General features: G+C 50.3%; 1 protein-coding gene across 1 annotated transcript in view; it reads left to right on the forward strand.

Annotated features, from left to right (window-relative positions):
• Window positions 1–4,266: 4,266 nt before the first annotated feature.
• Window positions 4,267–12,714, forward strand: part of LOC121167455 (dynein heavy chain 14, axonemal-like) — a 404,109-nt gene continuing 395,661 nt past the window's right edge. The window contains exon 1 of the mRNA XM_040996873.1: window positions 4,267–4,331. The gene's annotated coding sequence lies outside the window, so the exon portion shown is untranslated. The remainder of the gene's footprint in view (window positions 4,332–12,714) is intronic.

Raw genomic sequence — 12,714 nt, forward strand, 5'->3', positions numbered from 1 at the left:
GTCGGACCGATCATTCACCCAATTCAGGAAGGTGTTATCCCTGGCATGCAGGGATGGTTTAACATATAGAAGGCAAAAAGTATGATAAGCCACGTTAACAAATTGAAGCATAAAAACCATATGGTCATTCAATGCGAGAGAAGGCATTTGATAAAGTTTAACACCACTTCATGCTAAAAACCCTAAATAAGATAGGCACATAAGGAATATTCTATGAAACAATCAATGCAATATACAAAAAAAAACCCAATGCAGGGCCTGGCAGCGTGGCCTAGCAGCTAAAGTCCTCACCTTGAATGCCCCAGGATCCCATATGGGCACCAGCTGTAATCCCAGCAGCTCCATTTCCCATCTAGCTCCCTGCTTATGGCCTGGGAAAGCAGTTGAGGACGGCCCAAAGCTTTGGGACCCTGTACCCACGTGGGAGACCCGGAAGAGGTTCCTGGTTCCCGGCTTCGGATCGGCGCAGCACTGGCCGTTGTGCTCACCTGGGGAGTGAATCATCAGACGGAAGATCTTCCTCTCTATCTCTCCCACACATGTATGGCCAACTACTCTATGATGAGAAAGCTGAAAATAACCCAGGAAAAATTCTGGTCTCTTCAACAAATGCTGCTGGGACAGCTGGATAGCAGCCTGCAGAGGTAAAAAGCGAGATTCCCACCTGTCACCTTATTCAAACTCAGCTCTAAATGGCTCGCGGACCTAAATCTGCACCAGAAACCATCAAAGTATTACAGGAAAACATAGGAAGCACTCTCCAATGTATATATAGGAATGGGAAAAGACTCCTTGAAAAAGACACCAAAAGCACAGGTAATTAAAGCCAAAAAAAGCTAATTGGCTACATCAACTGTTGACCTCATGTGAGCTGAATTAGGGGAAAACAGGCTGGGTTGACTGCTCCTGCGGTGCATGCATAAGCCAGAGTGGGTGTGGGTTGGTTGGGCTTTGCTGTAGCATCAGCTGGCAGATGCTGGCACGGGGGCAAATTCTGTCAAGTTAGATGCAGAACCACCTGGAGAGTGCATGATCCAGGAGGGGAGTGGGCCCAGTAGGAAAATAGTGGGTATCTCCCTCTTTGGGATGCTGCTCCGATGGTGAACATGAGAACCAGGGCTGGGGCAGGCATGGCTAGACAGAGAGGTAGAGGCAAGTCTGCCATGGTACCCCAAAATTGGCCTAAAGATGTGTTTCCACAGCCATGGCCAAGTGGAGGAATTAGCAAATTCAAAAAGGGGCCAGGCACGGTGGCGCAGTGGTTAAGGTCCTTGCCTTTCACGCCCAGGATCCCATATGGGCGCCGGTTCTATCCCGGCAGCTCCACTTCCCATCCAGCTCCTGCCTGTGGCCCGGGAAAGCAGTCGAGGACGGCCCTGCACCCGCGTGGGAGACCTGGAAGAGGCTCCTGGCTTCGGATTGGCATAGCATCGGCCGTTGCGCTCACTTGGGGAGTGAATCATCGGATGGAAGATCTTCCTCTCTGTCTCTCCTCTCAGTATATCCGCCTTTCCAATAAAAGAAAATAATAAGAAGAATAAAATCTTAAAAAAAAGGGGGGCCCTCCATGAGCACCTGCATCTCTCCCTCGCGCCCCCAGGCCCCAGCGCTGCAAGGAGCCCCAGGCCCCGTCCAGCAGAACTCACCCTGGCGAGGAGGGCAGGCATAGCCGCCATGGGTCCAGGAGGAGGAAGAAAAGGGTCCCCGACGGCGGAGGAATCCTGCGTGGTGCTGACGCGGAGGGATTGGCCGCACGGTCACTTCCTGTGAGGTGCTGCGGCCCCGCACCCTCAGTCAGTGAAGAAGCAGCAGAGGAAGAGGACGCATGGCTGGACTCCCCGTGGGGAGCAGTTCTGCTGAAAGACGCGCCGCGGGCCCCGTGAGTGGACGTGACAGGGCTCATGGACTCCGGCTAGCCCTCGTCCCACCCGCTGTCCACCTGCACCCCGCCGGGGGAGGGCCTCGCGGTGGGCGCCATGGTGGACGTGGGCCCGGCGTGCACGAGGTGGAGTTGGTGCCGCCCCCAGAGTGCCTGGTCTTTGGGCGTCGCTGGAGGAGTCCACAGACCCAAAGGGACATCTACAAGGTAAGACCCCCCGAGGTACAGGGGTGCGGGAAGGGGAGGGGGCGGCTTGGCCCTAGTGTGTGTCCAGGAGTGCAGGTGGTGCCTTGTCCTTGGGTGCGGGTCCAGCTGGGGTGGGGGCGGCTTGTCCGTGGGTGCGGGTCCAGCTGGGGAGGGGGCGGCTTGGCCTTCAGCAGGCGTGCAGGGGGAGGTGGCCGCTTGCCTTGGTGCGGCATTTAGGAGGATGGGCCGCGGCTTACCCTGAGTGTGGGTTCCTGGAGGCCAGGCGGCAGGTTGGTCCTCAGGTAGGTGTTGGAAGGTTAGGCAGCGGCTTAGCCATCAGCACTGTGTCCGTCCAGCTGGGGAGGCGGCGGTTTGCTTTTGGTGCATGGTCCAGGAGGGCTGGTCTCGGCTTGGCCCTCGGCATGGGGTACGGGAAGGCCTCCGCTGGGGTGGTCATTGGCAGGTGGTGTCTGGATTCTCGGCGGTGTTTGTGAGCGCAGGCCGCTTGTCTTCGTGTGGGGTTTAGGAGGGCAGGTGGTGGCTTGTCCCAAGGTGCAGGGTCCAGGAGGCAGTGGCTTTTCCCAAGGTGCAGGGTCCAGGAGGCGAGGCCGTGTCTTGACCCTTTGTGCATTGTTCGGGAGGGCTGGTGGCAGCTTGGTGATTGGCGCGGTCCATGAAAGGCATGAAGTAGCTTGGCCCTAAGCACGGGTTCCAGGAGACAGGTGGCGGCTTGGTGCTCTGTTTGGGATGGGGAAGTGCAGGTGGTGGCTTTGCCCTGGCCTGGGAGCCACGAGGGCAGGCCATGTGTTGGGCCTTTGTTTTGTCTGGGAAGGCTGGAGTCCTTGGTGCAGGGATGAGAGGAAAGCCTGAGGCCTGGCACTCAGTGTGGTCTCTGGGTATAGTGGGCACAGGTGCCTCGATTCACGCTGTCCTGCAAGGCCTGCTCCACTTCTGTCCTCGGGGCTGGTGGTCTTCCTTCCTTCCTTCCGTCCATCCTTCATTCCTCTCGTAATGCTGGTACGTGTTGGTGGGGTACAGGGTGGTGTTTGTACGCAGTGAGAGCTGGTGGACGCGCTGGCCTGTCCCCCTAAGCCAGGCTTCGGTGGAAGGCTGAGCTGCAGCTTTTCCCCTCAGGATGGTGTCTGCCCCACCGCTGCCACCCGAAGGATTCTTCCCTGGGACGAGAAAAGGAGCCCCAGTGTTAAAGTTTTATCTATCTATGAGTCTATTATAGTTTAGGACGTGTTATTCAAGTCAGATATACGGAGGGAAGGAGAGACAGAGAAAGATCTTCTGTCTGCTGGTTCACTCCCCAAGTGGCTAAAACGGCCAGAGCTGAGCCATTCTGAAGCCAGGAGGGAGCTTCTTAAAGATCTCGCACATGGGTGCAGGGTCCCAAGGGTGCGGGCATCTTTAACTGCTTGCCCAGGCCACAAGCAGGGAGCTGGATGGGATGTGGAGCAGCCGGGACGTGAACCCAGTGCTCATATAGAATCCTGGTGCATGCAAGGCTAGCACTTTAGCGACTAGGATATTGCGCTGGGCCCAAAATTAAAGAAATCCTTTTATTTTTTTTTAAAGATTTATTTATTTTTATTGTAAAGTCAAATATGCACAGAGGAGAAGAGAGAGAGAGGATATTTTCTGTCTGATGATTCACTCCCCAAGTGACTTGGAAAGCGTGGTACTGAGCGATCTGAAGCCAGGAGCCTTGAGCCTCTTCCAGGTCTCCCACGTGGGTGCAAGATCCCAAGGCTTTGGGCCGTCCTCAGTTGCTTTCCTAGGCCACAGTCAGGGAGCTGGGTGGGATATGCAAATGCACCCCTGGCAATACAGCTCGTTCAAGGTGAGGACGTTAGCCACTAGGCCACTGTGCTGGGCCCAATAAATAAATCTTAACAACAACAACAAAGAAACTTTAATCTTTTGATTGTTTTCTGAATTCAATTTTTGATTTTTTTGTTTCCCTGTAAATATTACAGGTGTCACTGTTATTTATTTGCTGAAATCTAAAATCCCCGCCCCAAGTAATTTATGTATTTAACAGAGAATGCTTCCCTCTACTTAAATACTAATTTTTACTTTTTAAAAATTCAGATTGTTGGCAGCAAAGGAGGTTTGGAAATGTTCATAAAAGGAAAGAAGTGGTCTAAAGTGGATAGGCACTGGGAAATCTGCCAGGAAAGGAACTGGGTCTCTTTTGAAGTTGCACTATGAAAGAATTCTCTGCCCATATGAGCTGTTCCAGTCTGGTGTCAGTATTATGGTGAGTTGCAATATTTTTCTTAGAAGTGGATAAATTGGGCCTGGTGTGGTAGCCTGTTAGCCAAAATCCCCACCTTGCGTGTGCCAGGATCCCATTTGGGCTCTGGTTTGTATCCCGGCTGCTCCACTTCCTTTCCAGCTCCCTGCCTGTGGCCTGGGAAAGCACTTGAGGGCAGCTCAAAGCCTTGGCACCCTGCACCCATGGGAGACCAGGAAGGAACTCCTGCTTTCTGGCAGCTCAGCTGCGGCTGTTGTGGCCACTTGAGGGGTGAAGTCATGGATGAGAAAAATCTTTCTCTCTGTAAATCTGCCTTTCCAATAAAAGTAAAAGTTTTGGGGGAGAATATTTAAAACATTTTTATTGGAAAGGCAAGTTTAGAGAGAAAGAAAAAGATGTTACATCTACTGGTTCACTCCCCAAGTGGCTGCAGTGTCCAGAGCTGAGGCAGTCTGAGGCCAGGAGCCAGGAACAGCTTCTGGGACTCGCACGTGAATGTAGGGTCCCAAGGGTGTGGGCCATCCTTGACTGCTTTCCCAGGCCACAAGCAGGGAGCTGGGTGGGAAGCTGGAGCAGCTAGGGCCTGAATGGTGCCCATATGGGATCCCGGAGCATGCCAGTTGAGGATTTAACCACTAGGCTACTGTGCTGGGCCCCACTTGATTTGTTTTTGTTGGTGAAAATACTCCATTGGGTTTATGTACCTTTTGACTTCTTTACTAGTTGAACAGTGGATTGTTGCAGCTTTTGGCCGTTAGGAATAGTAATATGCCTGTTTAGGTATAAAGCTTCGTGCGGACATATGTGTTCATTTCTCTTACTAAAGAGTGAAATTGCTAGGTGTTGTATTACATTTATATTTATTTAAAACAAAACTGTCAATGTTTTTCAAAGTGGTTTTCCATGTCCTGGCAAACATGTGTTGTCTCTTGTTTTGGTTCTGGCCATTTTATTAGGTATGTACTGGTATTTCCTTGCAGTTGTTATTTGCATTTTCCTAAAGGCTACTGATGATTGGCATTGTTTTCTGTTCATGTTAGCCGTTTGCGTATCTTCCTCAGTGGGGTGTTTGTTGGGATGGCTTTGTATGCTCGTAAGAGTTTGTTATACTAAATGCGAGTCCTTAGTCAGACCCACGATTTACAAAAACTTTATTCTCGTCTGTAATTGATGGTTTTATTGTTCTGATAGTATCTGCTTGAAGAATGGTTTGCAGATTCCTGTTTTCCTTTGATGGATTTGAGTTTGAGTTTTAGTGTCATTTAGAAAGTATTTTTCTTATCCGTGGCTGTAGTCATTTTTTTTCTCCATGTGTAAGTTCTGTGGTTTTGGCTTTTGTTACAGATCATTTCCTTTTGAGTTCACTTATTCCCTTCTTTTCATTTTATTTGAAAGAGAGAAGGAGAGAAAGCTTCCATGTGCTGGTTCACTCCCAGCCAGGGTAAAGCCAGGAACTCAATCCAGATTTCTCTTGTGGGTGGGAGGGATTCAGGTACTTACACAGTCATCTGTTGCCTGCCAGGCAGGAAGCTGAGTTAGGAATGGTGCTGGGACTTGAACTCAGGCACTGGCGTGTGGGATGTGGGTCTCACAAGTGGGGTTGTAACTACTGGCTTTTACTTTAGGCTCATGGAGCATCTTGAACTGTTTATTTTTGTGTGTGTAACATATGCCCCACCTCCCCTTTTCTGGCTCCGGTTCTCCTCCCATTGCCTGTCCTCACTGCCTGCCCAGGAGAATTCCCTGTCTCGTCTCTCACTCTGCACACTAATGAAATGGACATAGCAGCTCTGATTCCGTTGTGTTTGTGCAGATACGTGATGTGAGGGGCTTTGAAAAATCAACACAGTAAACAAGGAAACTGATTTCTTCCCCATTTGCCAATACACCAGAACTGTCTTAGGTTCCAGCCTTCTAGTGCTATGCTTGAGCTTTGCCCACTCTGCCTGTCAGTAGATAGGCACAACTTTATTTCTCCCTCGAGAACAAGGACTATTATTGCAGACCCATACATGCTATGTCCTATCTCCCATGATTACCCGTAAAGCTATACCACAGAACCATTGCCCTGGTGGACGTGGCCTTCTCACTGCCCAGAGGGGGGTGTGTGTCCATGTCATAATGAACATTGTCAGGTTGATATAGGCTTTGAGAGCAGCAGTAGGTCCAGGCACATGCCAGTCACAACATTTGACAGCTAGAATATTCAGCTGAAAATGTCAGATAAGCCCTATATTTTATTCGCTTTTCAACGCCACCTTCTCCCTTACTCTCAAACTTCATGCCAGCCTTACCCTCCTAATCCTAAGCCCCAGCCTCACCCCTCTGAACCTCTCCTCCAAGCTGGCCCTCCCGTTGCCATATCTGAGCCTTATCATCCCGCTCTGCCCCGACCTCACCCTCCTCGTGGCCCTCCAGCCCAGCCCCACCAATGTTACTTTCCTTCTGTCACTGCACACCCACCGCCAGCTGCTAATCCTACGGCTGAGACCCACCATCCTTCTAGTACCCTACTGCAGTCCCACCTTCCTGGTCTTCCACCCTGCCCCGAGACTCCTTCTGGTCCTGTATTTAAGTCTTTCCTTCGTCCTGCTCCTCCATACTTACCTCAATCTCTACCTGCCTCTCCAACCCAGCCTGACCTGGCAGCTGCTCCTCCATTCCAGCCTCACTCTCCTGTTCATCCCCACAAGCCTCACCGAAACAGTTCCTCACTCAGTCTACATCCACTTTCACATCTTAAGCACAAACCTTGCCCATCTCCTGTTCCCGGAGAAAATCCTCATCCTCCTCCTTGTCCTAAACACCAGCCTCACCCCCCTCCTGGTCCCAAACACGAACCCCCTCCTTCTCCTCCTACACGTAAGCCCCACCCTCCTCCTGGTCCTAAACACAAACCCCACCCTCCTCCTGGTCCCAAACACAAGCCCCACCCTCCTCCCAACCCTCCACTCCAACTTCACTTCCCTTGTGGCCATGAATACCGAGAGCGCCTCCTAGCATTTCTTGCAAAACAGCCTCACCTCATTACCAACCCTAGCTATAGACCTCACTTTTCTGCTATTCTGCGCAAGCTTAATGCTCCTATTCCTTCTTCACAGCATTGCTTTCCTGCTCATCTGCTCGAGCCTGACCCACCCCTTCCTAGTCCCCCACTCAGACCTCAATATCCCTCTAGTGCCCCACTCATGCCTCAGTCTCCTCCTGCAGCCCTGCCCCTGCCCCAGCCTCCTTCTCCTGCACCTCAGCCTCCTCCTCCTCTGTCCCTCTTCCAGCCTCCTCCTGCACCCCTGCCCCAGCCCCCTCCTCCTCCTGCACCCCTGCTTCAGCCTCTTTCTGTTCATCTCTCCCACCCTCAGCCTCCTCCTTTGCTCCAGCCTCAATCTCCTCCTGCAGCTCTGCCCCAGCCCCAGCCTCCTCCTCTTCTGCCCTACCCTCAGCCTCTTCCGCCTGCACCCCTGCCCCAGCCTCCTCCTCCTCTGCCCTACCCTCAGCCTCCTTCTCTGGCCCAACCTCAGCCTCCTCCTCCTCTGTCCCTCTCCCAGCCTTCTCCTGCACCCCTGCCCCAGCCCCCTCCTCCTCCTGCACCCCTGCTTCAGCCTCTTCCTGCTCCTCTCTCCCACCCCTCAGCCTCCTCCTCCTCTGCCCCAGCCCCAGCCTCAGCCTCTCCCTGCACCTCTGTCATAGCCTCAGCCCCTGCACCTCTGTATCAGCTTCAGCGTCCTGCTGGTCCTCCTCCTAAGCCTCACCCTCTGCTTTGCTCTCTTTGCTCTCCCTTTGCTATTTTTGTTCCTCAGTTTCAGCCTGCTCCTGCTTCTGCTCCTCTCTGCCAGGCTCAGCTTCATTCTGAACAGCTGCCTAACCTCAGCCTCCTCAGGTATCCCTGTCCCAGCTTCAACCTCAGCCTCCTCCTGGCCCTCCACCCAAGACTCAGCCTCCTCCTGCTCCTCTGTTGCAGGCTCTCCCTCATCCGAGTCCTCCTCCTTACCTCACCCTCCTGTAGTTCTCCTTGCTGTCTTGTTTTTCTCTATCTGTTCCTCTGCCTCAACATCCCTCTGTTCCTGCACTCCAGTCTGATTTACGCTCCGTCCTTCATTGTAGCCTCACCCTCATTCTCCATCCTAACATCATCATCATCATCTTCCTCCAACTCTGTGTCACCCTTTCCTTCACTCTGTCCCTTGTCCCTGGTCCCAGCCTTCTTCTGCTCATCTACCCCAGCCTAACCTTCTGTGTGGTTCCCCACTCCAGCCCCACCTTCCTTCTGGTCTTTCATCCCAGCCTCATTCTCCTAGACTTCCACAGTAACCTCAACCTCTGTTGCTATATCCTGGTCCCCGCTTGTCTCCCAGACCAGGATGATCCTCCACAAAGTTTTCACTCCTTATCACCCATCCCCAAAGTCTTTCGCTCCTTCAAACACAACGGGTTGTAATCCACCTTCCTCCTACTTTATTAGCCCTGAATCAACCTCCTTCAGATCTGTCTACCCCACCTTTTTCCTGTGCCGATGAAGAAAGCCCTTGCCCACTACCTCATCTTAATTCCACCCAGACCTGGTTCTTCTGTTCTCATCAGACCACCTACTCATTGCCCTGTGCTATCCTAGCCTTTTCTGTCCCGCCTCTGTCTTGTATTCAACTGCTCCTGACAGTGCTACTTCATAGTCGTCTACATTTTCATCCATCCATCCACCCACATGTAATCCAGGTACCCCCTCCACACTTCATGATTCACAAATAAAATCAGGAATGTCCTTCTACTGGGACAGTTCTGGTGAGGCACTCCAATCGGATGGTGAGTATAGGGAGTGTGGGATGATACCGAATCACCCCTAAGCTCAAATGATACTTGGTTCGTCCCAGGACCCCTTTCCGTGAGCAAATCCTGGAGATGTTTCTACAGGCTCTGTATGTTGTCTCTGTCCCATCTTGTTCGCTGTCTTCCTATGCTAGAATACCTTTAGCAATTTTCTTTTCTCCAGGCATGCAGTTAGGTTCTGCTTCTGCCTGGTCAGTGTGCCTGCATCAGACTCTGCCCTAAAACTTCACTGTAACAAAGCAAAACTAACTGGTAATAGAGAAGATGAAGAGGTGGGATTGTGTCCTCTGTTCTCCAAAGGGCAAGTCCTGTTGATCTGTCCTGGGCTAGAGTGAGTGCAAGAAATGATGAGCCCTGAAAACCCACACACAGCTATGACAATCTCAGTGAAGGCAGATGGGGACGTGTGTGGTCCTTATTGGTTTGGGGTTTTATTGGTTGATTATAGCTGATCTGATCTGGATATGTTTAAATTCCATTGTTCCTTTTTTTTTTTTTTTGAATTTTCGTGGTTTGGTTCCACAGGCACAAATATTTCTCCCCTCCCCCTCCCCAGTCCTCTCCCAACTGCTGCCTCCTATGCTATAGCAGTAATTTGGTCTTGCAACAACAGTCATGATTTCAACATTCAACACTTAAGTGTATCATGCATTGTAGGTCTAGATAATGGTATCCCATTGTCGAGATACGCTAGTTTCATTGGGAGGTCTCCCTTTATTCAGGGCTAGAGATGCATACTGCAGCATATCTTTGCTTCCTTGTATGCTAGTCTCCATTATATACTTCATCTATGAGAATATATTGCTATATGAACTCCATGGAATACTACTCAGCCACTAAAAAGAACGAAATTCTACCATTTGCAATTAAATGGTCCCAGCTAGAGACCATTATGCTCAGTAAATAAGCCAATTCCAAAAGCTCAAATATCACATGTTCTCTCAGATATAAAGCAACCTCCATGCCAAATACAAGATCATTATATTTGTAAATGTATATGTACACAAATATTATTCCTTTTTTAAAATCTCCAAATGTTTTGTTACATAGTACAGAGTTCCCAGACTGCTTGTCAATCATCTCAGATATACACATTGTTGACAGGAGCACTGCCCATATTATGACTCCTGTAAGAACTTCAATCTCCTTGTAATTCCAGAAAAGCAGCAGGCATGGAGTAGACACAAAAATCACTGCTTGGCTGCTGAACAATGACGTCATTGTCTGCCATGGCTCAAATACACTCTTCGTTAGGTTTTGGTAATGTGTAGTTGTGCTGCCGTTATTAGGGTGCAGAAACAGGAAACAAAATGCTGATTGCCAGGATCTTACAAGCAAGGGGGAGTGAAAAATAAGCTAATACTTAGTGAGAAGTTCTGGAGACTGCATACAGTAAGAGAATATCTAACCATTCAACCATCCTCAAAATGACTTAAGGTGTGGAATTTTAACTTGTGCTTTATCCCAAATAAGAATTTAAAAAATGACTCACTAGTGTGTGACATCATCACGTTATTTAGATTAGGGAAAGTGTCGCTGTCCCTCAGTGATGGACTTGGTGCACAGAGCCTATGATGCCACACGTGGACTCTGACTGATGCTCAATGGTCACCATTTATTAGGGGCATCAGACTTTATAGACTGAGGGTCACACAGGATAAGGGGGGAGGTATTGAGCTTATCTACGGAACATATCCATTGTCTCTATACCCTTGTTTGGAACTCATTCACATGCCATCCACTCCGTTGTCCTCATACAAATGATGTCCAATCAGTTATACAAAAGGTATCCATCTAGTTGTTCGCATACCAGTATTATCCTATCACTTGTAATCCTGTGCTTGCTGACCTTCTAGGGTCACAATGTCCTTCTACAGAGAAGCAGGCACAAGATTATTCTGTGTTATTACAGTAACTACATTGATCTGAATCAATGCTCATGTATGAAATATATGGAGTACTCTATCTGTAATGGAGTAAGAAAAATAATAATGATTCTATGCTTTCAACAACGTGGGAGTAGCTACTGACTTCTTCCTTTAAAAAAAGGAGTTGTTTATTTATTATAAATTCATATATACAAAAAGGAGAGACAGAGAGGAAGATCTTCTGTCCTTAGATTCACTCCCCAAGCAGCTGCAATGGCTGGAGCTGCGCTGATCCAAAGCCAGGAGCTGAAGCCTCTTCCAGGTCTCTGATGTGGGTGCAGAGTCATCCTTGACTGCTTTCTCAGGCCACAAGCAGCGAGCTGGATGGGAAGTGGGACTGCCAGGACATGAACTGGTGCCAGTATGGGATCCCAGCGTGTGCAATGGTGAAGACTTTAGCCACTAGGCTGCCGCACTAGGCCCCTTACTCCTTTTAAAATGCATTTTTTTTAACAGGTGACTTGCCCAGACCTAGTAACTTGGCCCTGTATCCTGAGTCTGCCATGTACAAGATGCCTTTGCTGGCAGCATCCAAATGGATCGAGTCTCCATGATGAAAAGAACATGGACAGGTGAGTCCGGTACTACAATGACACCAGCCACAAAATAAGGTCATAACGGGTGACATACCACTAGGGTTACAGAGGACAGATTATGTGTTTGTTTATTAACTTAGAATGACTTAGAAAAGAAACTGAAAAGGAGGTAAATAAAGATGGAGACAGCAAAAAAGAGAGCTCAGCCAGCTGCTGGTTTACTCCCTCAGAGTGCAATAGGTGTGACTAGGTCAGGCCAGGCCAGAGCCTGGAGCTCCACGGGAGTGTCCAAAATGCGTTACAGTGGTTTACATCAGAAGATGAGCCAGAAGTGACTTGGTTGCAGGCCTGCCTGGACACCCCAAAAGAGGCCCTAAAGGCACCTCTCCCTAGGAGAGCCATTGCTAGGGACCATAAATGAAGGCCCTGAACTCTCTCAGCTGTCCTAGGGGAAGGCCTGCTTTAGCACCCACCCAGGGCCCTATGCAGACCTCACACCAGGCTGTGCCAGGGGGAGCAGTTAGTATGGGCCCCCCCAAAGGGCTCCAAACTCCTCCAGCTTGGTAGAGGCAAGTCTGCCACGGTACCCCAACATTGTCCTAAAGATGTGTTTGGCCAAGTGGAGGAATAGCAAATTCAAAAAAGGGCCCCAAACTTAGCCCTCTGTGCTAGCAACAGGCTTGCTTCAGCACCCAGAGGAGCCCTAGGCAGGCCTTACACCAGGCCAGGTCCACAGGAGGAATTGCTAGGAGTGTCTGCAAGAAGGCCCCAGAATCTGTTGGCCAGCATGGGATTGGCATATCTGTGCACCACCAGAAAAGACACTATGTGGGCTTCATACCAGGCCAGTCTGAGTGGAGGAACAGCTTGGGCAAAAATAGAGGTCCCCAAATGCTCATGGTCAGGTTGGGGTAGGCCTGCCTGGGCACCCAAAGTAGGGCCCACATGGTACTCACCCCAGGTCAGACAGGGGAGGAATTGCTAGGAGCCCCAAAAGAGAGCCCCAAACTGTCCTAACTGCTAGGGGCAGGCCCACTTGTACACCTAAGGGCCCGAAATATGCATCACCCTAGGACAGGTTGAGGGGAGGAATTTCTAGAT

Source organism: Ochotona curzoniae, unplaced genomic scaffold, assembly GCF_017591425.1.
Source record: "Ochotona curzoniae isolate NIBS_2020 unplaced genomic scaffold, NIBS_Ocur_1.0 patch371, whole genome shotgun sequence".
NCBI lineage: Eukaryota > Metazoa > Chordata > Mammalia > Lagomorpha > Ochotonidae > Ochotona > Ochotona curzoniae.